Here is a 25,767-nt window from a genome sequence, read left to right as displayed (position 1 = left end):
CGTCTTTCTATGCAGCGTGAACTCTTCAAAGTGTGACTTTTGCTGCAATATTTTGATATAAAACAAAACCCCCATAATCAGATTAATTAGGGTTTTTTCTTCATAGTTTCATGTACTTCAAAAGATATATGATGTAAATTATACTTGAGTATTATCACTGTATAAAAAATAATAAACGGATATATCACATTTAAGCTTAAGTATGCTGATTACCAAAATACTTTAAATGGTTCTTCAAATTATCATTGTTTACATCAAGAAATCATTGAAACATTGTTGAAGATGTAGAAAGTTTTGAAAAATATACATGCTAAAGAGTGTTTATATACATGTATTACATCCATATGTTTACGAAGTGCTATTTACATTCATACATTACATGACAAAAGTTGGAGATGTTGTTATGCCATCCTCAAGGATTGTTTTCAAAAGCTATGAGTCTATCTCATGGAGTATTTTATGTTTACAACTATACAAAGTTAAAAAATTCAGTTTTATTCCACTAAAGGCATACAAATCCATAACTCTGTTACTAGCGCCTTTTTCATTTTGTACAACAATGTTGAACTGTAAATCAAAAGAAGAAGGAATTAAAAACATAATTTGATCACTCATGAATTGAATAACCCTAAATTGCATACGAATTGAATTAAATGAAAATCTAAAGATGAAGGGAAATTTGTCATAATTTCATTATGCAAGATTTCACTATGCTAGATTTCATTTTAGGCACCAAAACCAATTCATAAAATTAAAGTTGGGGTTTCCATATTCTCTATTGGGTATCAAAAGTCGTGAAAAGCTCGGAAATAACCAATCAAGTGTTTACCTGCAAATCAAGTGTTCTGTTTTCATCCTGTAAAAACTCAAATTTCAGAAATAACGAAAATGCAAACTTCATATGGAAATTGGAGGTTTACCTGCAGATCAAGTGTTCTGTTTTCATCCTGCAACTTGGTTACCTAAAAAAAAAAATAGATCCATTAACAATATAGAAACCAAATACATATTGAACATTCTATACCTCACATGTACAGACCAAATATGGAAGCCAAAATAGACACTCAAAACTGAAAAAAAAAAATACTACATAAATTTTTTTCAACCCTATCTATCTTAAAATAAAATTAAAGGGATCATATTGCAGAACAAAAGTATACCACCTGCATCAAGCTTCAGCTCTGTCTCCAATGGAGCAATGATGGACTCAACAGATAGCATTTCATCGTCTTTCTATGCAGCGTGAACTCTTCAAAGTGTGACTTTTGCTGCAATATTTTGATATAAAACAAAACCCCCATAATTAGATTAATTAGGGTTTTTTCTTCATAGTTTCATGTACTTCAAAAGATATATGATGTAAATTATACTTGAGTATTATTACTGTATAAAAAATAATAAACGGATATATCACATTTAAGCTTAAGTATGCTGATTACCAAAATACTTTAAATGGTTCTTCAAATTATCATTGTTTACATCAAGAAATCATTGAAACATTGTTGAAGATGTAGAAAGTTTTGAAAAATATACATGCTAAAGAGTGTTTATATACATATATTACATCCATATGTTTACGAAGTGCTATTGACATTCATACATTACATGACAAAAGTTGGAGATGTTGTTATGCCATCCTCAAGGATTGTTTTCAAAAGCTATGAGTCTATCTCATGGAGTATTTTATGTTTACAACTATACAAAGTTAAAAAATTCAGTTTTATTCCACTAAAGGCATCCAAATCCATAACTCTGTTACTGGCGCCTTTTTCATTTTGTACGACAATGTTGAACTGTAAATCAAAAGAAGGAATTAAAAACATAATTTGATCACTCATGAATTGAATAACCCTAAATTGCATACGAATTGAATTAAATGAAAATCTAAAGATGAAGGGAAATTTGTCATAATTTCATTATGCAAGATTTCACTATGCTAGATTTCATTTTAGGCACCAAAACCAATTCATAAAATTAAAGTTGGGGTTTCCATATTCTCTATTAGGTATCAAAAGTCATGAAAAGCTCGGAAATAACCAAAGTACACACCTAAAAAAAAGATAAGCAATAAACCATTTCCAACTCCTCAAATCATTCATCAAACATAGTAATACAATCATCGAGACACACTCAATCATTTATCCTAAACCTAAATAAGAATAATTAGGTTTAGGATGAATACCCAAACAGTCAAGCCTTCACTTCTACTTGTTTTGGTCATTGCTGCAAAAATGCAGGCCTGTCGTTATGCTCCTCTGGATATGGCGTCAAAAAGTAATTTTCCTGCCTACCTTCAACATCCTAATACATGGATAATGCAGCTTGGTTAACAACTCTCCTCCTCTGCTTCTTCAAAGCTCAAAACTTTCACACTCAATGGATCAAATAAGCCTTGTTTTTAATACCCTTTTGGAGTTTGATCTTTAAGTCAGTTAAATTTTTTATTTATTTTGTCTGATTTGAATGTGTGGGTTTTGTCTCCCAATCTCAAAAGCTTATAGTTTTATATATTAACAATCCACACAAAAATAAATATCACTCGTATGATAATCATTTTCTAATCCCCATAAATAAACAACTCAATATCTTCTTCCAATCCCAATTCTTCTATCATCTAATTGCCATTAATAATCCCATATGTGAAATCGTAATCTATGTGATAGAATTGATAAATAATAAAAACTCAAATTCCAGAAACAACGAACATGCAAACTTCATATGGAAATTGAAGGTTTACCTGCAGATCAAGTGTTCTGCTGTCATCCTGCAACTTGGTTATCTTTAAAAAAAAAGAAAAAAAAAGAAAAAAAAGAAGATCCATTAACAATATAGAAACCAAATACATATTGAACACTATACCTCTCACATGTACAGACGAAATATGGAAGCCAAAATAGACACTCAAAACTGATACAAAAATACTACATAAATTTTTGTAGTATTTTTGTATCAGTTTTAAAATAAAATTAAAGGGGTCATATTGCATAACAAATGTATAACTCCTGCAGCAAGCTTCAGCTCTGTCTCCAATGGAGCAATGATAGACTCAACAGGTAGCATTTCATCATCTTTCTGTGCAGCACGAACTCTTCAAAGTGCGACTTCTGCTGCAATATATTGATATAAAACAAAACCCCCATAATCAGATTAATTCGGGTTTGACGACCAAGCAGAGGCTTTATCAATTTTGTTGACGATCGTAGCAAGAACCTTGGGAGTAAGAGAACTCGTAATCCAAGATAGGATCATCTCGTCAGTCTGGATCCATTCATTATATAATGGATTGACTTTGTCTGTGAATTTACCATTGTCATCAAGAAGAAAGGCAGAGGGGCATTGAGTTTCGCCAGTAACATAAGAGAGTAAGTTGCGGCTGCGCAGCAAGGGAAGAAATTGAGCACGCCAAAGAGGGTAGTTGTTGCGGTCGAGCTTAATCGTAAGAAAATTTGAGACGGAGGGAGCAGCGGAGGAGGAAGAAGATGCCATAGTTTAGGATCTGCAGAAGAGAAAAAAATTATAACATGAACTGTTGTCGTTAGACCCTGGCTCGTGATACCATGAAAGATAGTAAATATGATTTGCAGAATCTCAACTCTTAATTAGAGTGAGCGATGTTCATTGATATTTATAGGAGTACTATACAAACACACGTAGAACTAGGATTACAATCTAAACAAGAAGTGGACTAAATAGAAGTTAAGTCAAGATGAAACTTGTTCTGCAGTAGGCATGTCGTCTGAGGATTCCATGTTGGAATTGGATTGTGATTGTGCAGTAGCAAACGGAGATGGAATGGGATTTGGTTTATCATTTTCTTCATAGTTTCATGTACTTCAAAAGATATATGATGTAAATTATACTTGAGTATTATCACTGTATAAAAAAAAAAACTAAACGGATATATCACATTTAAGTTTAAGTATGCTGATTACCAAAATACTTTAAATGGTTGCTCAAGTTATAATTGTTTACATCAAGAAATTAATGATATACCCTATGTTTCTATAATATATGTATCTTTGATTATAAAATCAATAGAACTTTTTAGATAAGAGCTAATGAGATCGAACTAAGCTACTTCACCTCTTTCATAAGTCCATGTCTCCACCCAAGCCTAGACATCCCGACATTGCCCAGATAGGTGTGTCGACCTACCTGCTAGATTTACACAGAAATGAAAATTTGAAAGAGGTTTAAGCATGAACAGATTGTAAAACCGCAAAACTTAATAGCACCAAATTATGTTGCAAGCAAGCACCAACCCTCATGAATAAAAAGTGGGTACACAAAATTGGCAGGAGATGAACTTGTTTCATGAAACGCAGCTTTGAGCGACGGCAATCTTCGGTTCTGGCGAGGAAATGTTACATGATCTCAAATCACCTCCAATTGGTAATTATGTAAAGAATAGTTACACAAAAAATCACATATATATATATTTTGAACCCAATCTACCAATTCAGTGCAACAAAAGCAAGAGATGAGTTGGGAAAAAGCATACCTTCACAAAGCTAAAAGCTTTTGATATTCCACGACTTTCTTCTTCTTTTTCTTCTTGTTCTTCCTTCTTCCTTCTGAACATCTTCTGATTCAGGGATGGCAGCTCTGCAGCACTCATCAAGCATGCCTATTTCAGTAACCCCAAATCAGTTTAAATACAAAATTGGGCATAATAAAAACTGAACCAAAAAGTCGTAATTGCTTACCCAAGTGAGAGAGGATTTTGGAAAACAGCGCTAGGCGGCTGCGGCGTCCACAGTAGAAAGGCTTTCTTGGCATCAACCCCAATCTTATCAAAGCAGAGACTCCCATTGGGCCACGGAATCTAAACGAAATCCTACCATAATCTCACTGTCACAAAAAAAATAAAAAATTAAACAACTAAATTTGACCCAAAATATTGTTTATACTTTTCATGCATATATATAGTATTGATTACCCAGAAAAAAATGGAAAATTCCACAACCCAGTAACCAAAATTGGAATAATAATACAAAAGTTTTACCAATTGTAGAAAGATAGAGGAGATGTTGAGCATGAAAATTAGATTAGAGCCTTAAGAGTCTTAATTTAATAAGAGGAGTCTTAATTCAATATTGAATAAGAATATTAATTTAATAAAAGTTAATACTCGATCAACCAAGTTCCCCATTTCAAACTACCCATCAAATATTTAACAGCAATACAAGCAATAACAAACAAAAAATTTAAACTAATCCAAAAACTAAAACCCTTTTAATTTTCCATGTGTATTCAATGATTTGCTTCCTGTAAAAATAGGAAATAATAATAATTATTTGGAGATGGAATCTCATATAGAGCTAGCAGAGGAAGCAAAGAAGATATGCAAAAGCAAATTAAGAGATCATCATATTACAAAAGCTATAGAAGCAAATTAAGAGATCATCATATTTGGAGACAGAGACACATATAAAGTTGCAAAAACAAATTATTACGGCTGACAAAAACTGACCTAATTAATTGGATATCCTGGCAAGTACTGGTCAAATGTTTTATTACAAAAAAGAGGTAACTGAGAAACCTCATACCTGAGAACTGAATTTAGAAGCTGGACTATGCTGCTGAAGTGAAGCAAGAAGTAACTTCTCCATTTCAAAGGCCGCAAATCAGAGTTTGCAGCTGTCCTGATTAATGCCATTTTAAATTTGACGTTCGTCTCAATCTGTATCATGTGTTTATAGATGTTTAGTTATAATCACAAAACTCAAATTTTTGGTTCAGAAGTTCAATGATGGTTATATGATGTCTACGTTGAGGGTAACATGCGGAGAAATTTTGGGGATAATATTGTTCAAAAAATTATCAACAACAATGTAGATTCTCCAAGAAATTATATTCTAAGGCCTAAAATAAAGAGTTAGCCTTCATGAAGTGAAAGTAGCACATATAAGTCTAATGCTCCAAACCAAAAAAGATACATTGTAAGGTCAACAATTACAACTTCACAGTTTGTCATGGTATTCTGATGTACAAATTAACTAACAAACCTTGAATTCCTCAAATGTTAGTTTCGGAATAATTTTTCAGTCACAGCTATAATCAAAACCATAGCTATTGTCAGGAAATAATGCCTGTAGCAAATTGAAACCAGATCATTATGTTACTAATAAGACATAAATTACAATAGATGTTGTGTAATTTAATATGTCAGCAACATGGATAGCTGGTAACCAAAGATAATTAACAGATAAGAATGTATCATTGTATAGTTAGCTCTCCCGTATATGATTTTGCTCCCAGAAGCTTAATCTGTACCAATTTGTGTATAAAACACTTAGCCTAAATTTATACAGGTATGCATCAAATAATGACACATTGTCATAGTACTATCCAAGTGTTAATTCCATTGGGGATAGAACGGACGGAGGGGGTTCCAAGTTTCTTCCTAAAACTAAAGGCTAATTCCATTAGCAATTCAGAGCCTTTGAAGTATGCAAAAAAATGGAACCACAGTAAAGCTTTATTAACCTTGTACACCTATTGTGAGTATATTATGTCAACGTGGTTCTTTCTTTTTTTTCTCAAATCGCAATATTCCGTCAGGCTTTTATTCTCTGTCTTTTTCTTTCGCCGTCAATCAAACGGACGGCGACGTTTTCCTATTGTTTTGGTGAACGAATACAAAAAAGTATAAGAGGAAGGGAATAGGGGAATTCGGCCAGTCATGAAGCTCAGCCAAGAAGAGCAGACGGCGACGTTTTCCTATTGTTTTGGTGGACATTGTTTTTTCATAAGACATCGCAAAAATCATGTTAGAACTTGTAATGAAACCATTTTTGAGGCAGATCGTATGAAAGGACGGAGTACAGAAATAAAAAAGCTTTTCATGTTCGATAATGGCAGTCATACATGGTGCAATGACGTTACATCACTTAGAAGATCACAAAGATTCAGTTTTCATACTATAGTAAACATAATTCTCAAAATATTAACTAAGAAATTCTTACAAAGAAGACTAGAAACAAAGAAAAATAAAATTATTTATGTTGACTACAAAAGGCTTCAAAACTACGCACAGAAGCCCCAAAAAACGAAGAACAAATTGTCCTGAAACAATGCACACAGCCAAATCATATAACCAAGCAACATATCTAAGGATATAAGATCACAAAGATTCAATTTTCATACTATAGAAAACACAACTCTCACAAAATTAAATAAAAAATTCTTACAAAAAAGGTTAAAAAGAAAAAAACGAAATTATTTACCTTGAGTATAAACGGCTTGAAAGCTAAACGGTTTCAAATCTACACACAAAAGCCTCAAGAAACGAAGAACAAATTATCTTGAAACAAAACACACATCCAAATTATACAACCAAGCAACAGATCCAAGAATATAAACAAAAGTCAAACCTGTACATAGCATTGGGTAAACAAAAGCCTTTTGATTTTGGGTACCTTTTTTAGCACCCAAATTTTAGTTAAGTTCACCTAACTAAAACATTTTGTCAAACTTCATAGTTTCCCCTCATTTTTAAGTTCGCCCAAATCCACACCAGCCTCCACCTACCAAAAGAAAGAGAAAATGAACAGACAAAACCACTACCGCGCGCCAGACGAAACTACACCATCCTCATGTCCCTCCTTCATCGACAGCGTCGATGCCAGCTCTTTGTGTTGTTCATTTTTTGGTTGAGTGGTGCTTGCTGGTTGGTGGGTTGGGTGAACTCAATTTCGAAGGCAAATTAAAAAGTTCGATGAATTTTTTTTTTAGTTGAGTGAAACTAACTAAAATTTGGGTGTCAATAGAGGCACCCTTTGATTTTTTTCAAATTTTTTTTTCTTCACTTTATGCACTTTTGAAACTCATTGTCGATTAATTATGTTGCAGTACGTGGATGGTTTATACTCATATGCATCGGTAAGAACTAATACGAGATTGTATTATCAGCATATGTAGATTTCCCATTCTCTCTTTAATTACATCAAAGACAAAGTAATTTGGAAAGAAAGGGAAGAAAAAGTAGTACAGTGGATCTAACATACTAATGTCAATGCATGCAGGGTTATTTTTCCTAGCCAGATTTGTTTTTGGAGTTGTAGTTGTGACTGCATTTTTAATCTACACATGGCGCAAAAGACATTTATCAATGTATAGCACAATAGAAGATTTTTTGCAATGCAATAACTTCATGCCTATAAGGTACTCTTACTCGAACATCAAGAAAATGACTTGCAGGTTTAAGGACAAGTTGAGCGAAGGTGCCTTTGGCTTTGTATTTAAAGGAAAGCTACGCAGTGGCCGATTTGTAGCAGTTAAAGTTTTGGGCAAGCCCAAAGCTGATGGCCAAGATTTCATTAGCGAAATAGCTACAATCGGAAGGATTCACCGTGCCAATGTGGTGCAACTTTTTGGATATTGTGTCGAGGGATCAAAGAGCGCTCTAATATATGACTTCATACCTAATGACTCTCTTGATAAATACATTTATTCCAAATAAGGAAGTCTCCCTTAACTATCAAGACTATGTACAAGATTTCTCTTGGAGTCAAGGGATCGAATATAAGAAGAGAATGCTTTGAATGATGATATATTCTTCTCAATAAGAGGAACTTATAGGTGTACAACCCTAACATAAAAGGAAAGAAAAACTAATTACAAGTGATTACATGGGATTACATATCAATTAGGGATCCTACCTAAAATACAAAAGTCAACACTCTCCCTCAAGTTGGTGAATATATGTCGATCATGCCTAACTTGTGTAAGAAACTTGAAAACTTGTGACTCGAAACAGCTTTTGTGAGGATATCTGCCAACTGATCTTCTGTTCTTATCGCTGGTACTTCAATTATTTTCCCTTCCAATTTTTCTTTGATGAAGAACCAATCAACTTCAACATGCTTTGTTCTATCATGTTGTACCGGATTATGTGCAATGTCACGAGCATCTTTATTATCACAAAATAATTTCATGGGCTGATCATGTTGTATACCCAAATCGCTTAACAGAAGCTTAAGCCACAAAATTTCACAAATCCCCAAAGCCATACCTCTGTATTCTGCTTCTGCACTGGAACGGGCAACCACATTCTGTTTCTTACTTCTCCATGTAACCAAGTTACCCCCAACAAACGTAAAGTAACCTGATGTTGAGCGTCTATCATCAATGGAACCTGCCCAGTCTGCATCAGTATAACCTTCAACACTAAAGTGATTATTCCTCTTAAACAAAATTCCTTTGCCCGGACTTCCCTTCAAATATCGCAATATTCTCGTCACGGCATTCATATGTTGTTCTCCAGGATCATGCATGTATTTACTCACTACACTCAAGGCATAAGCAAGGTCCAGTCTTGTGTGTGCCAAATACATCAAACGGCCTACTAACCTTTGGTATCTTCCTTTGTCAATTGGTACTTGATTAGGATCAACACTAAGCTTCAATCCTTCTTCTAATGGTGTAGCTACTGGCTGACAAGCTGACATGTCAGTTTCGTGCAACAAATCAATAATATACTTCCTCTGAGACAAGAAAATTCCAGAACTGCTTCTCGACACCTCAATCCCTAAAAAATATTTCAGGGATCCAAGGTCATTCATTTCAAATTCTGTAGACAGGTATCTTTGCAAGGCCGCACGTTCTTCCGGATCATTACCTGTTACCACCATATCGTCTACATACACAATAAGTGCAGTAAGCTTCCCATTCTGTCTTTTCAGGAACAAAGTATGATCAGAGTTACTTTGTCTGTAACCAAATGCTTTCATAGATTTTGTGAATCTTCCAAACCATGCTCGAGGGGACTGCTTCAAGACATACAAAGATTTCTTCAATCTGCACACTTTTCTTTTGTATTTATCTGGAGCATTACATCCCGGTGGAAGATCCATATAAATTTATTCTGTCAAGTCTCCATGCAAGAAGGCGTTCTTCACATCGAACTGTTGTAAAGGCCAATTAAGATTTGCAGCCAAGGACAACAAAACACGAACTGTGTTGATCTTGGCTACTCCTGCAAATGTATCTGTGTAGTCGATTCCATATTTTTGAGTATATCCTTTTGCTACCAGTCTTGCCTTGAAACGATCCACCGTCCCATCTGCTTTGTATTTCACAGTATAGACCTATTTGCATCCCACAGGTTTCTTGCCAGCTGGCAAATCTGTGATCTCCCAGGTAGCATTCTTCTTCAAAGACTTCAACTCTTCATTCATTGCTACTTGCCAACGTGGATCAGTTAAAGCCTCTTACACACTGTTAGGAATAGATACAGTAGATAATTGATGCACAAATGACTTATTTGATTCTGACAGGTGACTGGTAGACACATAATTACTTAACGGGTATAACACATTAGACTCAGGGTTGGGCTTACTCACCGGATACCTAGTTTTGCATTTAGGGTCGGCTTCATAAGTAAGTTTAAGAATACCTCGGTTGATGCGATCAGGGAGACGACGTGGTGGTGGTGCATCCGGGATCGAAGACGATTGATTATGGTTATTGGGACTCAAGATCGACTGTGAGGTAGCTGGCGACACAGGGTTGTCCGGTGGTGAGGAAACTGGCAGTGAGCTATCAGGCAGTGAGTTATCTGGCGATGTCGACTCATCCCTTTCAAGGTTTTCAACATTGTTTCCATGTGAATGATCACCACTTGTCTCCAAGACATTACCACTTAATTCCAATTCATTCACATCATTATTTTCGTGTGAATGATCACCACTTATTTCCAAGACATCACCACTTAAATCCAAATCATTCACTCTATCTATATCTGGAATAGTATAATCAAGAGTTTGAACTTCTTTCTGATTCTCCCCCTGAAGTGAAGACTCGAGATTGGCAAAGTACATATCATTCTCATGAAACGCAACATCCATAGTGACAAACAACTTATTCGTCGGTGGGTGATAACAACGGTATCCTTTCTGCCTTGATGCATACCCCACAAACACACATCGTAAGGCTCGAGGTTCAAGCTTACTTCGCTGTTGTTTATGAAGATGAACGAAGGCCACACATCCAAACACATGAGGTGGAAGATTAGGGAATGCAGGAGCATCAACATGTAAAGAAAATGCCTGAAGGGGTGTCTGAAAATCAACCGATCGGGATGGAACACGATTAATGAGATACGCAGCTGAGGTGAGAGCTTCTCCCCAATAGGATAACGGGAGACGAGCCTCGAGTAAAGAAGCACGAACAACCTCCAGAAGCTGACGGTTCTTGCATTCGGCAGCCCCATTTTGTTGTGGAGTATATGGACATGTAGTTTGATGAACAATCCCATGATGATCAAGAAAGGCACGAAGTTCAGAGTTAACATATTCGCCACCATTATCACTCCTGAGAACCTGTATTTGTGACTTATATTGTACTTGTACCATTTTGTAAAACTGTTGAAACAAAGAAGTAACTTCACCTTTGGATTTCATCAAACAAACCCAAGTCATACGTGTGCAATCATCAATAAAAGTAACGAACCAATGAGCACCACCAAATGTAGCAGTTTTAGATGGACCCCAAACATCAGAATGAATTATCATAAATGGAACAGAACTTTTATTCAAACTGGATGGAAACGAAGCACGATGACTTTTAGCTAGTTCACAAACACCACATTTAAAGCTAGAAACATCATGCTTAACAAATAGGCTAGGAAACAACCTCCGTAGATAGCCGAAAGAAGCATGTCCAAGTCGACGATGCCACAACCAAACCTCCGAAGCTTTATTCCTATCCCCCGAATTTCCGTCCACTGCAAGAGCGTGAGTCAACATTCGAAAACTGTTTGATGTCAGCTCCAAGTAATAGAGCTTCCCCTTCCTAATACCATAACCAATCGTCTTGTGAGTCCGAATGTCCTTAAAAACACAAAAGGAAGGCCAAAAAATCACAAGACAATGCAGGGCGACAGTTATTTGAGCAACAGATAATAAATTATGGTCAAGAGAAGGAACAACAAGCACGGTATCAAGACTAAGGGTATTTGACAGGGAGACAGTGCCTTCTCCAATAATGAGAACAACATTACCGTTGGCAACACTCACAACAGTTTTGGTGGGTGGTTTTAGGATTTGTACCTGCCTAGATTCACAAGTCATATGTTCAGTAGCACCGGAATCAATTATCCATGTATTATTCGTAACAGATGCAGAAACTTTTAAAGCCTTACCTTTGTTACCTATATTAGAATCTATTTTCGATTCGACAATCGAGGTACACGACTTGTTACAGTGGGGATCACAAGTCTTGAACTGGTCTCGATCGGTCCTACTCTCATGTCCGGTTCGGTCAAATCCATTTGAAAAAGGACAAGCACAGGGAGCCATTGTGAAGTGGGTGCACTCGGTTCAATCGAATCTGGGCACGCAAAACAGATACACAGGCCGAAATCTGGGACAAATTTCAGGCAGTGGGTTGAATCTCGGTTCGTGGTGGTAGATGCAGGGAGTGGCTCGGTGAACTCGGATCAGCAACGACGGCGTCGCTCGCTGGTTGATCGGCACACTGCACACCTGGGTGCATGGCGGGTAGTTCGGGTTCTCGGGTCAGAAACGACGGCGTCGCTTGCTGGTCGGACGGCGCTGCACAACTGGCTGTGCGGCTGGTAGTTATGGTTTTCCGTACAGAGCACGATCTCGTCTCCTCTTTCTTTTCTTTTTTTTTTCTTTTCAAAACCTAGGCTCTGGTGCCAAGAAGAGAATGCTTTGAATGATGATATATTCTTCTCAATAAGAGGAACTTATAGGTGTACAACCCTAACATAAAAGGAAAGAAAAACTAATTACAAGTGATTACATGGGATTACATATCAATTAGGGATCCTACCTAAAATACAAAAGTCAACAATATCTACATCAAGGTTGCAAAATGCAAATTCTACATTTCGACATCAAGCCTCATAACATCCTTCTTGATGAGAACTTTAAAGCAAAGTGTTTGCTCCCTAAATCCGCCATGGCGCCTTGTGGGCAAGCCGGGGATTTACTTCACATACGAGATTGGTGGGGTGCGGGCGTGCCACTACTAGATGCCGCAAGTAAACGGATTCTAAATGATTGAGGTTGCGCCTGAGATTGACTTCGAACCAAGAGATTGTGTCATTGAGTGGGAGTTACTCAAATTAAGGTTCTTTGTTTGCCTTAAAAATAAGGACTTTACTTATATGGAGAGATAGAACAATATGTAAATGACAAGGTTGCTTGGAAATATAAATGACAGAGGAAAGTGACTAATATTGCAGATTGCTTGTAGATTAAATGACTGAAAGAGGGTTGTACATAAAAGCTACAAATAAGATCGATGCTACAAGTGAGTAGCAGAGCTAATAAACAAGAAAAGCAAAGGATGCTTGGCTAAAAATAAATGTCTACAAGGAAGCTGATGAGCTAATTTGAGTAGAGTTTTGATTGGTTGTTTTGAGTGTCCATAATCCTTCTCCATCTGCTTCTTTATATAGAGGTCTGGAAGAGCCCCCTTGCTAAGATCTTTGTACCTGCCCGAAAGAAGCTTGGGCAGCTTGCATTTGCATTTGCCAACTTGCATGTAGAAACAATATTAAAAGGGAAATTTGCATCTCCACCACATGTTTTTAGCACATGTTTCCCCACTTGTAATAAACTAACAATTAAAAAAGAAGCAAGTTGCATCTCCACCACATGTATTTTCCCACTTGCAATAAAATAATTAAAAGAAGCAAACTAGCTTCTTTCACTACACATTCTTGCCCGAAAGCTCTTCCATCCACTTGCAATACATGCATGTATCTTGATTAAACAAAAGCTTGACAAACCTCCACCACCCAAACAAATGGGAAAAACAATATTATAGTGCCAACCCCCCCCCCACTTGCAGCCAAATATTTTTCCAAGTTAGTTTTCTTGCATATTAATCCTTCAAATACCATATTTTACCCAAATTGCCCAAATAAGTAAAAATTGGCATATTTTGAGTGCAAACAGTGCCCCCCAAGTTTTACAAATTTGAGCAAAGTTTGTGAAACTTACAACTCTAATGCTGCCAAGAATGATGTCGAAGGAAGAGGCACGTCTACCTCTTCGGTCCTGCCGTCGTTGATAAACTTTGGCAAGAGGAGCAAGGCAATTGGTAGTGCAACTAGCATTGGAAAAAAATGTTGTCTGACTTGTGCATCCTTCTTGTTGATACCAAAAAACATAAGAGCATCTTCACTGGTTACATAGATAATAAACTGAAAAAATGCCCGAAGTCGGACAACTGGAAAAGAAGGATAAAACATAAATAAACTTTGGCAACTATTATTTTTTATCTTTTTCTTTTTGCCTTTTTCAAATATAATATATATATATATATATATATAAAGCCCTTTCGGGCAACTCAAAACAAAAAGAAAAAATAGACAGGAAGAAAGAGAAAGGAAGGAAAAGAAAGAGAGAGAGACAAAAAGATAAGAGGAAAAGAAATAATAAAAAGGACTAGACTTTCTTTCTTAGGCCACATACTATAATATATATAGTATGCTGCCCTTTCGGGCCAAGTGAAGGACATACCTTGAGAAAGGGACAAGGAACAGAAAGCAAGAGAAAAGAAAAAGAAAAGGAACAGAAAGCAAGAGAAAAGAAAAAGAAAAGGAAAAAGAAAGAGATAGATAGAGAGAGAGAGAGATAGAGAGAAAAAGATGAACGTGGGTCGTTCTCTAGCCTTTCCTCTTCTCCAAAAGAGAAGTTGTTTCTCTGTTCGAGGTATCACTTAAAGATCAAGGTGCGGCAACCATAATCCAAGTCTGAGAGAGAGAGAGAGAGCTGCTGGTCAAATGAGAAGAGAGTGGTGATTTTTCCTGGAGCTATGAAAGGGTATGCCTTGTGCGTGCGTGAAGAAAATAACCCAAGTCCACGGATCATGAAAATTGATTGTTGCAGAAAGAACGGAAAGCTATTAGTGTTTGTTGGAGATCCAATCCCTTCCTCCTCCTTTTTAACTGGGCAAATGTAAACCAAGCTCCGTCTGCAAAGGTAAATTTCTGCATACTTCCTTCAACCAGTGGTGAAGCTCCAAGGGGTTAAAGATGACGACCGAAGGCCGGGTAGGTCTGGCTTCGAAGCTGCGGCTATTATGTTGGCTGCCATTGTTTCCTTACTCCAACTCCTGCGTATCAAGAGATCCTGCTTGAGGTTCAGAATTCTGCTTCCCAAATCAAGGTAATGCTGTCTACTTTGCACTGTTGCTTTTGTTCCGCTCGGAGGGAGGTGGTTATGTCTGAGTGAACCGACCGATCTGCAGAATCCTTCAGAGATCTGGTCTTGATTTATTGCTGGTTGTAGTGGCATGAACACTTCAAATACGTTTGCCAGATCAAGCATGGGGCCCCATATATGATTGACAACATCTAAACAAATTGCAACAGAGAAGATGTCATGCTCATCGGGCAAGATTGTAGCATCCTCGGGCAACAGCAACATAATTTTCTGTCATCTTCCTCCAGCTTTCGGATTTCACATTTAGATGCAGCTCCATTTTTCTATTTTCTTACCCATGAAAACTAGTCTCCAGTGATTAATAGTAGCCACATCAAAAGCTCTTACTGTAGCCTCTAATGGTAGTCGTCAAAGTAGCCCGACCCTTGGTTGTAGGAACTGGTGAGCGTTAGGGAGACATGCAGAGTCTGTTGGTGGTGAGTAGGGAAGACGTCATTACCGTCAGGCATGGTTATGGTTCCATCGGGCACCACCAGTTGGGCAAGATAGCCCCATGCTTTCTTGCAATAGCCATTGAGACACAGATGACATGCTTTTCAGCAAGAAAGCCATAGATTCGGCTTTTTATGAAACTCCTCATTCCATGAATTTGGGTACAGCCACTAGATGGTTTTCTAATTTCAACTTTTGGGTTCGGGCTAAATACACTCATTGGATAAGAGAAAAGTGGAAAGAAAGGTAAAAATGGCTACTCACAAGCTGCCCAACTTTTTGATATTTTCTGTAAAGTTCCCCAGCAAGAAAACAAAAAAGGAAAGAAAGCAAGAAAAAACAAAAGCAAGAAAGCAAAATGTTTTTGTGATTTTTGGAATTTTTAATTTTTATATCTTTTTCTTTGTAACAGCACAAGAAACACACAAAAAAAACAGAGCCCTTTCGGGCAAACAGAAAAAGGAAATTAAAGGCCCTGTTGGGTTGGCTGGAAAAAGTGAAAGAACAAATAAAAGGGAAGACTGTCAGGCAACCAAAGCAAGAGAAACAAAAAGGGACAAAGCCCTCTCGGGTAACACAGACCAAAGTAAAAGAAAGAACCAATTTGGGCAAATTTTGAAGAAAAGGGAATCGGGCAAACTGCTCAGATTTTTTTTTTTTTTTTTTTTTGAATGACTTTCAAAACTATAATATAATATAATATATAAAATAATATATATAACAAGCCCACTCGGGCAAAGTACTTCCATTCCCCTCTTTTCACATATAATATATATATATATATATATATATATATATATAGAGCTTAAGGGGAGGGATCCCCATTTTTTGAAAAAAATAGGGATTAGGTGTGGGGCCCACTTCACATCGAATTTCAACGATCCGAACTATCTATTTTGTTAGTCTCGATTCATAGATCATCCTTGCAAAATATTAGCTAAATTGGAAATGTTTAAGACATCTAATTGGGTTCAATGAAATAAACGAATACTTTGTTATATAAGAAAAAATGAAATTTGATCTTGATAATTAAATAGGCAAATGGTTTCGGATTGAATTGAATTTTTGCAAGGATGATCTATGAATCGAGACTAACAAAATAGACGGTTCGGATTGTTGAAGTTCAATGTGAAGTGGGCCCCACACCTAATCCCCATTTTTTTCAAAAAATGGGGATCCCTCCCCTTAAGCTCTCTGTATATATATAGCCCTTTTGGGAAAAGTGAAAGACAAGATAAGACAAAGAGAAAGAAATAAAGAAAAAGGAATAGAGGAGGGATTTGGCACCTACTTTCGGGCAAAAGGAAACAGGAGAGAAAGAAAAGGAAAGAGAGAAGGAAAGAAGAAAAGGAAGACTGGGAGTTCAACTTCAGGCAAAAGAGGAAACAACAAAATAAGCCCCACTTGGGCATATTGGTTAAGCCCCTTGATTGCCCAGATATCTCTTAACACTCAAATCTTTTTCTCTTTTTAAAATTGAGTGTAGAGAGATTAGATCCACCATTTAAATTAGCCATACCATATAGCTTGGAAACAATAGGAGGTGGCCATTTATGTTTGATCCCAAGCTTTGCCCTTCTTGAGATCTTGGTATGGATGACATGCTTGTGTTGGCGGAGAAGAGAGTGGGAAATATTTTCTTCTTCTTCGGGCTCCACATGAGGTGTGAGTTCGAGCCCCCCGAGCGTTGGTGTTTGGCCTACAATAGCCATAAGCTCCATCTTAGCCGTTATCGGTTTCAATATGTCGGCTTGGCCTTCTACAACCATATCCATTTTCATGGATTTTTCATTGGGTGGGGCCATTGTTTGGCCTTCATCAACGTGTATGATTTGTTCTTCCTTGGTTGTAGTAGGGTGAGTGTGCTTTGTAGAGGGGATTTGACACATTTGATCTATCAACTTTCTCAAAGTTTCTCCAAAAGTGGTATAGCTTTCCTCCACCTTTCTAAAACACTTGGTCACCTCTTCACCATATCGATGCTTGCCACATGGAGTTTGGACACCTTCTCTAATTTGCCCACATCCTCTTTGTAGAGCTTTTCATCTGGATGATCATGAGTTGGTATCTCATATATTGGCTCTATGTACTCATTGGAAGCATTTTGATACTCAAAGCCATTTGTTGGCCTATCATAGTATTCATGAATATGATTGTCTTCAAAAGAATAATAACCTTCATCATAGCCATAAGTTGGCCAATCTTCAAGATTATTATTTATTTGATGGCCATTAGTTGGCCGACAATCATGTTCCATGGGACTTGAGTACTTTTCAGCCATGTACCCATAAGTTGACAACTCATAGGTTGGCTCTATGTGATAGCCATAGCTTGGGCGCTCTTCAACACCGTCATCCTCCTCATACTCCGAAAAAGCATATTGAGAAAAATCATGAACATAAGGATTGCTCATAATATAACTCTATTTAAGGTATCCCACCGGGTGTGCCAAAATATGTTTGCTCCCTAAATTCGCCATGGCGCCTTGCGGGCAAGCCGGGGATTTACTTCACATACGAGATTGGTGGGGTGCGGGCATGCCACTACTAGATACCGTTAGTAGACAGATTCTGAATGATTGAGGTTGCGCCTGAGATTGACTTCGAACCAAGAGATTGTGCCATTGAGTGAGAGTTACTCAAATTAAGGTTCTTTGTTTGCCTTAAAAATAAGGACTTTACTTATATGGAGAGATAGAACAATATGTAAATGACAAGGTTGCTTGGAAATATAAATGACAGAGGAAAGTGACTAATATTGCAGATTGCTTGTAGATTAAATGACTGAAAGAGGGTTGTACATAAAAGCTACAAATAAGATCGATACTACAAGTGAGTAGCAGAGCTAATAAACAAGAAAAGCAAAGGATGCTTGGCTAAAAATAAATGTCTACAAGGAAGCTGATGAGCTAATTTGAGTAGAGTTTTGATTGGTTGTTTTGAGTGTCCATAATCCTTCTCCATCTGCTTCTTTATATAGAGGTCTGGAAGAGCCCCCTTGCTAAGATCTTTGTACCTGCCCGAAAGAAGCTTGGGCAGCTTGCATTTGCATTTGCCAACTTGCATGTAGAAACAATATTAAAAGGGAAACTTGCATCTCCACCACATGTTTTTAGCACATGTTTCCCCACTTGTAATAAACTAACAATTAAAAAAGAAGCAAGTTGCATCTCCACCACATGTATTTTCCCACTTGCAATAAAATAATTAAAAGAAGCAAACTAGCTTCTTTCACTACACGTTCTTGCCCGAAAGCTCTCCCATCCACTTGCAATACATGCATGTATCTTGATTAAACAAAGGCTTGACAAACCTCCACCACCTAAACAAATGGGAAAAACAATATTATAGTGCCAAACCCCCCCCACTTGCAGCCAAATATCTTTCCAAGTTAGTTTTCTTGCATATTAATCCTTCAAATACCATATTTTACCCAAATTGCCCAAATAAGTAAAAATGGGTATATTTTGAGTGCAAACACAAAGGTTTCTGACTTTGGGCTTGCAAAATTGTATCCAGTAGATAATAGCATTGTCTCTTTGACGGCAGCACGGGGTACAATGAGATATATTGCTCCTGAGTTGTTCTACAAAAATATTAGAGGTGTCTCATACAAGGCCGATGTCTATAGTTTTGGAATGTTGTTGATGGAAATGGCAAGCAGAAGGAAGAATTTGAATGCAACGGTAGAGCATCCAAGCCAAATCTATTTCCCGTTATGGGTATATGATCAATATATTGTGGGAAATGACTTGGAAATAGACAATGTTACAGAGGATGAAAAGAAAGTGATAAGAAAGATGGTTATAACCGCCTTGTGGTGTATTCAAATGAAACCAAGTGATTGCCCTTCGTTGTCCAAAGTTGTCGAAATGCTTGGAGCAGATATTGAATGTCTGCAAATGCCTCTCAGGCCTTCTGTATGCCCCGAAGAGACAGCTGTGACTGGGGGTGATATTCAAGACAATGGATTGAACCCAATATGTTCTAACGCATAGCTAACATGTTAATTTGAGATCCAAGATGTTTTTAAGACTAAAAGAAAGAGTTATAAAGTAAATATGGCTGCAGGACCATTGGACCAGAGGACCACATACTCTAACAATATATGATGAATAGTACTCATTCTTCTCTTTTTTGTTGTCTAATTCTTCTCTTTTTTGTTGTCTAATTCTTCTCTTTAAGGTATAATATGAAAATCTTATTTCAAAATTGTGTTTTTTTTTCCTTCAGAGAAAATTTGGGCTATAAGGGCTCAGTGCAAAGCTTCCTGTAAGCATGGGAAAAAACCAAGGCACAGTTCCACGCGAAGTAGTTCAATCTTTCATTTTCGTCTGATTAGTACTTGCCCTCCAAGTATTAGATTTCTTGCAATTTTACTTTTACAGTGCTCTTATAGTTTGCCATTTTGTTTTGAGATGCTTTTAATTCTTGTTACATAGCGGAGTTGTAGTTCATGTGTGTGAATTTTTGTTTCAGTGTGTTTGGGGTTCAGAAGTGAATGCATTACTCAGGGATGGCTGGCAGCAAACTAAAAAACAATTAGATTATGAAATGGGTACTTTGGTTTCTCATCACTTCTTTGTTTTGTAATTTTCATTTATTCATGTTCTTTTGACAGCGTATTTAATTGTATTTTTTGTTTTCCCTGCGTCGTTTATTTTATGCTTGCGTGTTCTTTTGTATGCCTGATGTCTTTCTCTACAAGCTATGCATGAAGATTTGTTGTTGTTCTCTGCCAAGAGATAATTTCACAGATTATGTTTTTAAAGTCATAGAAAATACTTCTTGAGGATAAATGGGCTTGTCGGGACCTGTTTTCACTACAAATAGGATGTATCTTTTATATAAAAGAAGAGAATGGGGAGTTGCCAAAATTTCATTCTTCATCTTGATTTATTTCATGATGCTTTTTCTTTCATTTTATTTGATTCTTTCATTAGCTTTGCTAATTGCTACCACTAAATTTGAAATTGAACATCAATTACATGCCAAATGGACTTTAGAGATCAAGTATGGAGTGGAATGAGAGGAGAAGTCGTCACTTTCTCTCAGGTCTCTTTGGACAAGGTTTCCCTTATTTTTTTGTAATTGTTTTTTTTAGTTTAATGAGATGGAATTAAATAGTTAAGTTACCATACTAATGAATGTACTTTATTGAATTTTTAGTAATAAAAATGTGACAAAATGAACACCTTCTTTTTGTGTTTTTAATTTTTCTCACCTCTCCGAATTCAGTCCCATGCCGCCGTGTTCAGCTCGCCCGGTTACCGTAACCGACACAAAAAGTGCAAGTGCCATAGACCCGCTCACATACACTCAGGAAATCACAACCATACGAAGCAGCTTCCTTTTTTGGGTGGTCGAAGAAAGCTGCTCCCTTTAAAAGCCAGAAAAATCAAAACGATTGCATTTTCTCTCTCTTCTCATCACCATCACTTTTTGCGTCTAATTGGAGTAAGTGTTTCATGATGCAGCTACTTTGTATCTTCAATTTTTTTCTCTGCATGTTTATTTACGTTCTCAGCTTTTACACTACAACCATTAGATTTGTTATTTTGTTTTCTCTCTTTTTTTCTTTTGGTTTTGAACAATAAAGTCATCATCTTGCTTCCCCACTAACATTTGGCACGAGTAGGAATGGTTTAGGTGTGCTCAGTTTTGGCCTAAATGGTTATCGAACGAGCCTAAATGTTTGTTTCAATTCTCTGCTCCTGCTGTTGGTGGATTTCAAGTTATTTACAAAATTGCCACCTTTCGGTGAGGGTTTCAGGGATGGGAGACCATGCCGCTCTGGGATAAAGATAGACAGACAGTGGGAGAGGGAGACAGAGCGACAGAGAGAAAGGGAGAGGGAGGAGTGGGGATCTCAGTACCATTGCTGCAGATCCTCGATTTCATGAGTGGGAGAGGGTGTACAGTCAGAGAAAAGTATGGGGGCCGTCGGGATTTGAGGGGGAAGGGTATGGATCGGGGCCGGGGGTCTGGGTTTGTCCCTTTGGGCTGTTTGCGACCTCTCTTAGCGACTTACTCCGGCGTTCCGATGATGGAAACACTAAATCATTCACTCCTCAAGTATGTTACTTTTCAGTCATTGTTCTATTAATTCCAGTTCTCATTCTAATCTCTGTAAAGTTTGTGGCTTTGCACTGTTTAGGGTTTGAAGAGGAGAGAGAAAGTTATGCCTCATTCCTTTATGTAGAAAATTACTTTATACATATGCAATTTACATGTCTTGAAGTAACTGCAGTATCCTTTGCTTCATAGACAATTTCTGAAATTCCTTTTCTTTTTCTCTCCTAATTTCAGTCAATGATGCTGACCGAAGATTAGAGTTGAGTACCAGGATGAGGAGACTAGGAATGAGTTTTGGCTCTTAATAATTGCTGCTCTGTTGCTTGGAATTGTCAGTGCTTTCAGTTCGACTTCAACAATACTATATGTGCATCTTAAAGTTATAGGAATATAATTTACATTTCAGAATTTAATTTATTTAAGTGTTTTGCTAAAACACAAACACTGAGACTTGGTGGTGGCCTGCACTTTGCAGCCACAACTAAGACCAAGGGGTTGATTTTTATTTTCCTTTCCTTACCAATTGGATAGAAGTGCAACCCACCAGATAAGTAGTTAATTAGTTATACTACTAAAGTTACATAATGCCACTTAGCAGCTGGAAATTAACGAACTAGATTTCTTAACATATTTTTACATTCCATGTTTTTTTGTATGACAACTTTTTAGGTGCTGCAGTTTTGTTCTGGTTTTTCATTCTTTCTGTGAATTTCAATTGTAGTAGGATTGAATCATTTAAATTGTGGGATTGTTTTGTTTGATGGGTTTCAATTGTGTTTTCATTTATATAGTACTAATGGATTTACTGTGTTGGCAATTTCAAGAATTTGAATCGTTGGAGGGGGAAGTTGGTTCCTAGGCATTTTGAGGTATATAATTATATACCCTATTTTTATTCAAAGCCTATTTTAAATGTATGATTGGTTTGTAAGAAATGAATGAAAAAGAGAGTTAGAATACCCTATTTTGGATTTCGAAAAAGAAAGTTAGAAATGTATAAGGATGTGCATTTTATTTACCCTGTTTTGGATCAGAGTGTGTGTTATTTGAAAAAGAGAGTTAGAGATGTATGATCAGTGTGTGTGAGTTGTTCATTGAGGTGGTTTTTGCCACTAGACTTGCATTATTGTTCAGGACTGACAATTGTGATAGTAGGGTGTAGCAGATTCTCTTATTTATGTCTAGATTTGAATAGTTTATTGTATCATATACGAAAAATGAAAAGGGAATATGAGACGATATTGAAGAAGGCCTTGCAAAGCATCTGCTTGATTCAAATACGACAACCTCGGTTATTGTTTTGGTAAGGTGCTCTATTTGTGTGAAAATCTTTGAGTCTTGGAATATTTTAAACATTGTGTCAGCAACTTGAGACGAGCGCAATGGCGTTCTAACGGAGGACATGACACAAAACCGAGCGCAATGGCGTTCTAGGATTCATATAGCTGACCCCACTTAGTGGGAAAAAGCTTTGTTGTTGTTGTTGTTGTTGTTGTTGTCAGCAACTTGAGACGATTGTAAGCAGTACATGTAGTGTTGATGCCTTTTACTTTGCACGCATATTTGCTTCGTTGGAATTAAACTTGCAATGTATAGATTTATGCCTAGGAAAAGTTAGGGCCTTTGGAGCCTGATATTCTTTGTTAGAGTTTCTATTACAAAATTAGGGAGCTATCATGTCCATTTATGCTTCTATTTAGTAAGATTGAGGTGACAATGATTTCTAAGTTGTTTGTGAGCTGCATTCATTTCTTGGAAGACCACATTAAGAAGCATTTTGTCAATTGATGCCTTATAAAAAAATTTCGATATTTAATCTTGCTTTTGTTTTAGTTTCTTATTAGCACATGGCGTAATTTGCTTCGCTTGGTGGTTATTTGATGTGCCGTCAAATCTGAGTATCTTTATTTGAAAATGATTCATAGCTGTTGAGGATTGTAGCAGCACTTCGTTTTGATTTGTAAACAAACAATATACTTTATTTTTGTCTTGGGTTACAGTATAACGTTTAACGATTGAATTTGTTAGACGGTTTAGCAATTTTTTCAAGAACTTACTATTCTTGCCAGGTACTCAAGTATTATGTTTCTACTTTTCTACTTTCCCTTTTCTGTGTTTTTCTTCCATGTAGTAGGCTGATTACTTGCAACTATGATATTGATGACACAATACAATCTATAAATAGATGTTTCTTATAGCATGCATATCCATATATAGCAAGCAAAATTTGACTTCGATGGTTCTTACGTATTACGACGTCTTTTTAGTTGCTTTATTGGAATGCTATTCATGAATGTTGTGACTAATTATTCAATGCTTGCAGCAAAGCGCGGGTGCATTTTCTAGTGTTACTCTAATTCAACAATTGCTTCTAACTGTAGGAGGCAGTTGCGAATATTAGACTGTCATTGTTTTGCCTGCAAAAGACAGTTGCGAAAATTAGACCGTCTTTGTTTTACCTGCAAAAGACAGTTGCGAAAATTAGACTGTCATTTCTCGAAATTAATCAATATCGTTACCACAAATATAAGCCGCTAATTACATGAAAGCAGAAAAATCATGAGCAGAATAGATGCGAAATAAGATTTAGACGCGTTATCCTTACTTGGTTTCCTCCTGTCAACAAATTCAATTTCGCTCTAGGTGTAATTGTTCTACAATCTACACCTCTTACCCTCTGCTTCACATTCAATACAATTTGGCTTAAGACCATTTTAAATGAAGAGTTTTAATTTCATTTCTTTTTCCAAAAGGAATGGGCAATGGAAAAAGGTAACATTTTATTTACCAAATTGCCACTTCTTTTTCCAATTATTTTTTGGGAACTTTAACGAAAAGCACCCGGTACTGTTCACTTTAACGAAAAACCACATTTTTACACTAAAAAGTCAATCCTGGTACTATTCACTTTACCCTTTATTTTGTCCTTATCATTAAAACTCAAAGTTTTCAAGCAATTTTCATTAGTTTTCCTTTATATTTTTGGGCCGGGGGTCTGGGGTAGGCCCTTTAGGCCATGTGTTTGTTTGGGTTGTGTACATTTGAGCTGTTAAATAGCGGGTATTGGTGTGAAAAGGACTTTATTACCCATTTTAATTTGAGATCTAAAGGCAGAGAATAAAAGTTGGGTGGGCATTATTGTCATTTTCAGTTGGGAGGGGTGGGTGTGGCTATCGATGGAATTAGGGCTGGTTTGGTATTGCTGTGCTTTGAAAAAAAGCTGCTGTGAGAATAAGCGGCTGTGAAATAAAGCCAGTAGAGTGTTTGGTAAACTTTTTTGTGAAAGTGCTTTTGGAAAAAAAAGCAGGATGATAGTGTGTCTTTTCATTAAAGGAGCATTGTAGCTCCGTGTGCTTTGAAAAAACTGGCTTTTTTTCAAAGCAGCAAATAGCAGCTTCAGCTTTTCCTTTGATTTTCAGCTTATTCTCACAGCAGCTTTCAAAATAAGCCATTTTTTTTCAGTTTACCAAACACAAAAATGACCCTCAGCTTTTTTTCACAATTGCTTTTTTTAAAATCACCTCAATCCCAAACGGGCCTAAGGAAATTAGTTGGATTCGGCGAGGGAGGCTCATAGAGAGGGTAAGTCCATGAAATCCATGGAATTTGTGAGGCAGCCTTACACAGAGAGTTGGTTGGATTGTGTGATTCGGTCAGGGGAAATTACAGAGAGAGAAATAGAAAGGGAGGAAGGGTTATTTGGTGGATGGTTCCTTTGGGATTGAGGTCGAATTTGGAAATGTGTTCCCATCACGCAAAAAAACCCCAACTTTTTGAATGCAGAAGAAGCACCGAAGATCAAACGGAACCCAATTGATATTTCGGCACAGAAGCTCCATTGTTGCAATCCCAGATTCTTAATCTTGTGATTTTCCTTTTCTTTTTTCTAGGTTCTTTTTATTTTATGTTTGGTTCTTGAGAAAAAAAATGAGGAAAAGCAAACGCAGAAAGGATGAAAGCCAAAAGCGAATGCCAAAAAAAAAAGTCATTTTCCCAAAACCCATTTGCCCGCATTTCCTCGCTTTCCCATTTCCCATTTCCCCTTTCCAATTTTC

At 36.9% G+C, this 25,767-nt stretch overlaps 3 long non-coding RNA genes across 4 annotated transcripts in view; 1 reads left to right on the top strand and 2 right to left on the bottom strand.

Annotated features, from left to right (window-relative positions):
• LOC114821627 (uncharacterized) overlaps positions 1-21,992 on the top strand; it is an 81,576-nt gene extending 59,584 nt beyond the window's left edge. Inside the window, exon 3 of the long non-coding RNA XR_011573696.1 lies at positions 21,947-21,992. This is a non-coding gene — a long non-coding RNA (uncharacterized lncRNA). The remainder of the gene's footprint in view (positions 1-21,946) is intronic.
• On the bottom strand, positions 3,060-3,347 carry LOC139189909 (uncharacterized). The gene is made up of 2 exons (XR_011573694.1): positions 3,211-3,347; positions 3,060-3,104 (listed from the first exon to the last, which is right to left on the bottom strand). It is a non-coding gene; the product is annotated as an uncharacterized lncRNA (long non-coding RNA).
• LOC114821622 (uncharacterized) lies at positions 3,342-6,096 on the bottom strand. 2 transcript variants are annotated; one of them, XR_003769272.2, is made up of 7 exons: positions 6,009-6,096; positions 5,550-5,683; positions 4,707-4,851; positions 4,502-4,627; positions 4,263-4,350; positions 4,084-4,155; positions 3,342-3,496 (listed from the first exon to the last, which is right to left on the bottom strand). It is a non-coding gene; the product is annotated as an uncharacterized lncRNA (long non-coding RNA). The 2 variants fall into 2 exon arrangements; XR_003769270.2 differs by having other exon boundaries at positions 4,502-4,605.
• Positions 21,993-25,767: the final 3,775 nt, after the last annotated feature.

This window comes from Malus domestica, chromosome 02, assembly GCF_042453785.1.
Source record: "Malus domestica chromosome 02, GDT2T_hap1".
In the NCBI taxonomy this organism is placed as follows: domain Eukaryota; kingdom Viridiplantae; phylum Streptophyta; class Magnoliopsida; order Rosales; family Rosaceae; genus Malus; species Malus domestica.
This window is presented reverse-complemented; position numbering and strand designations above follow the sequence as displayed.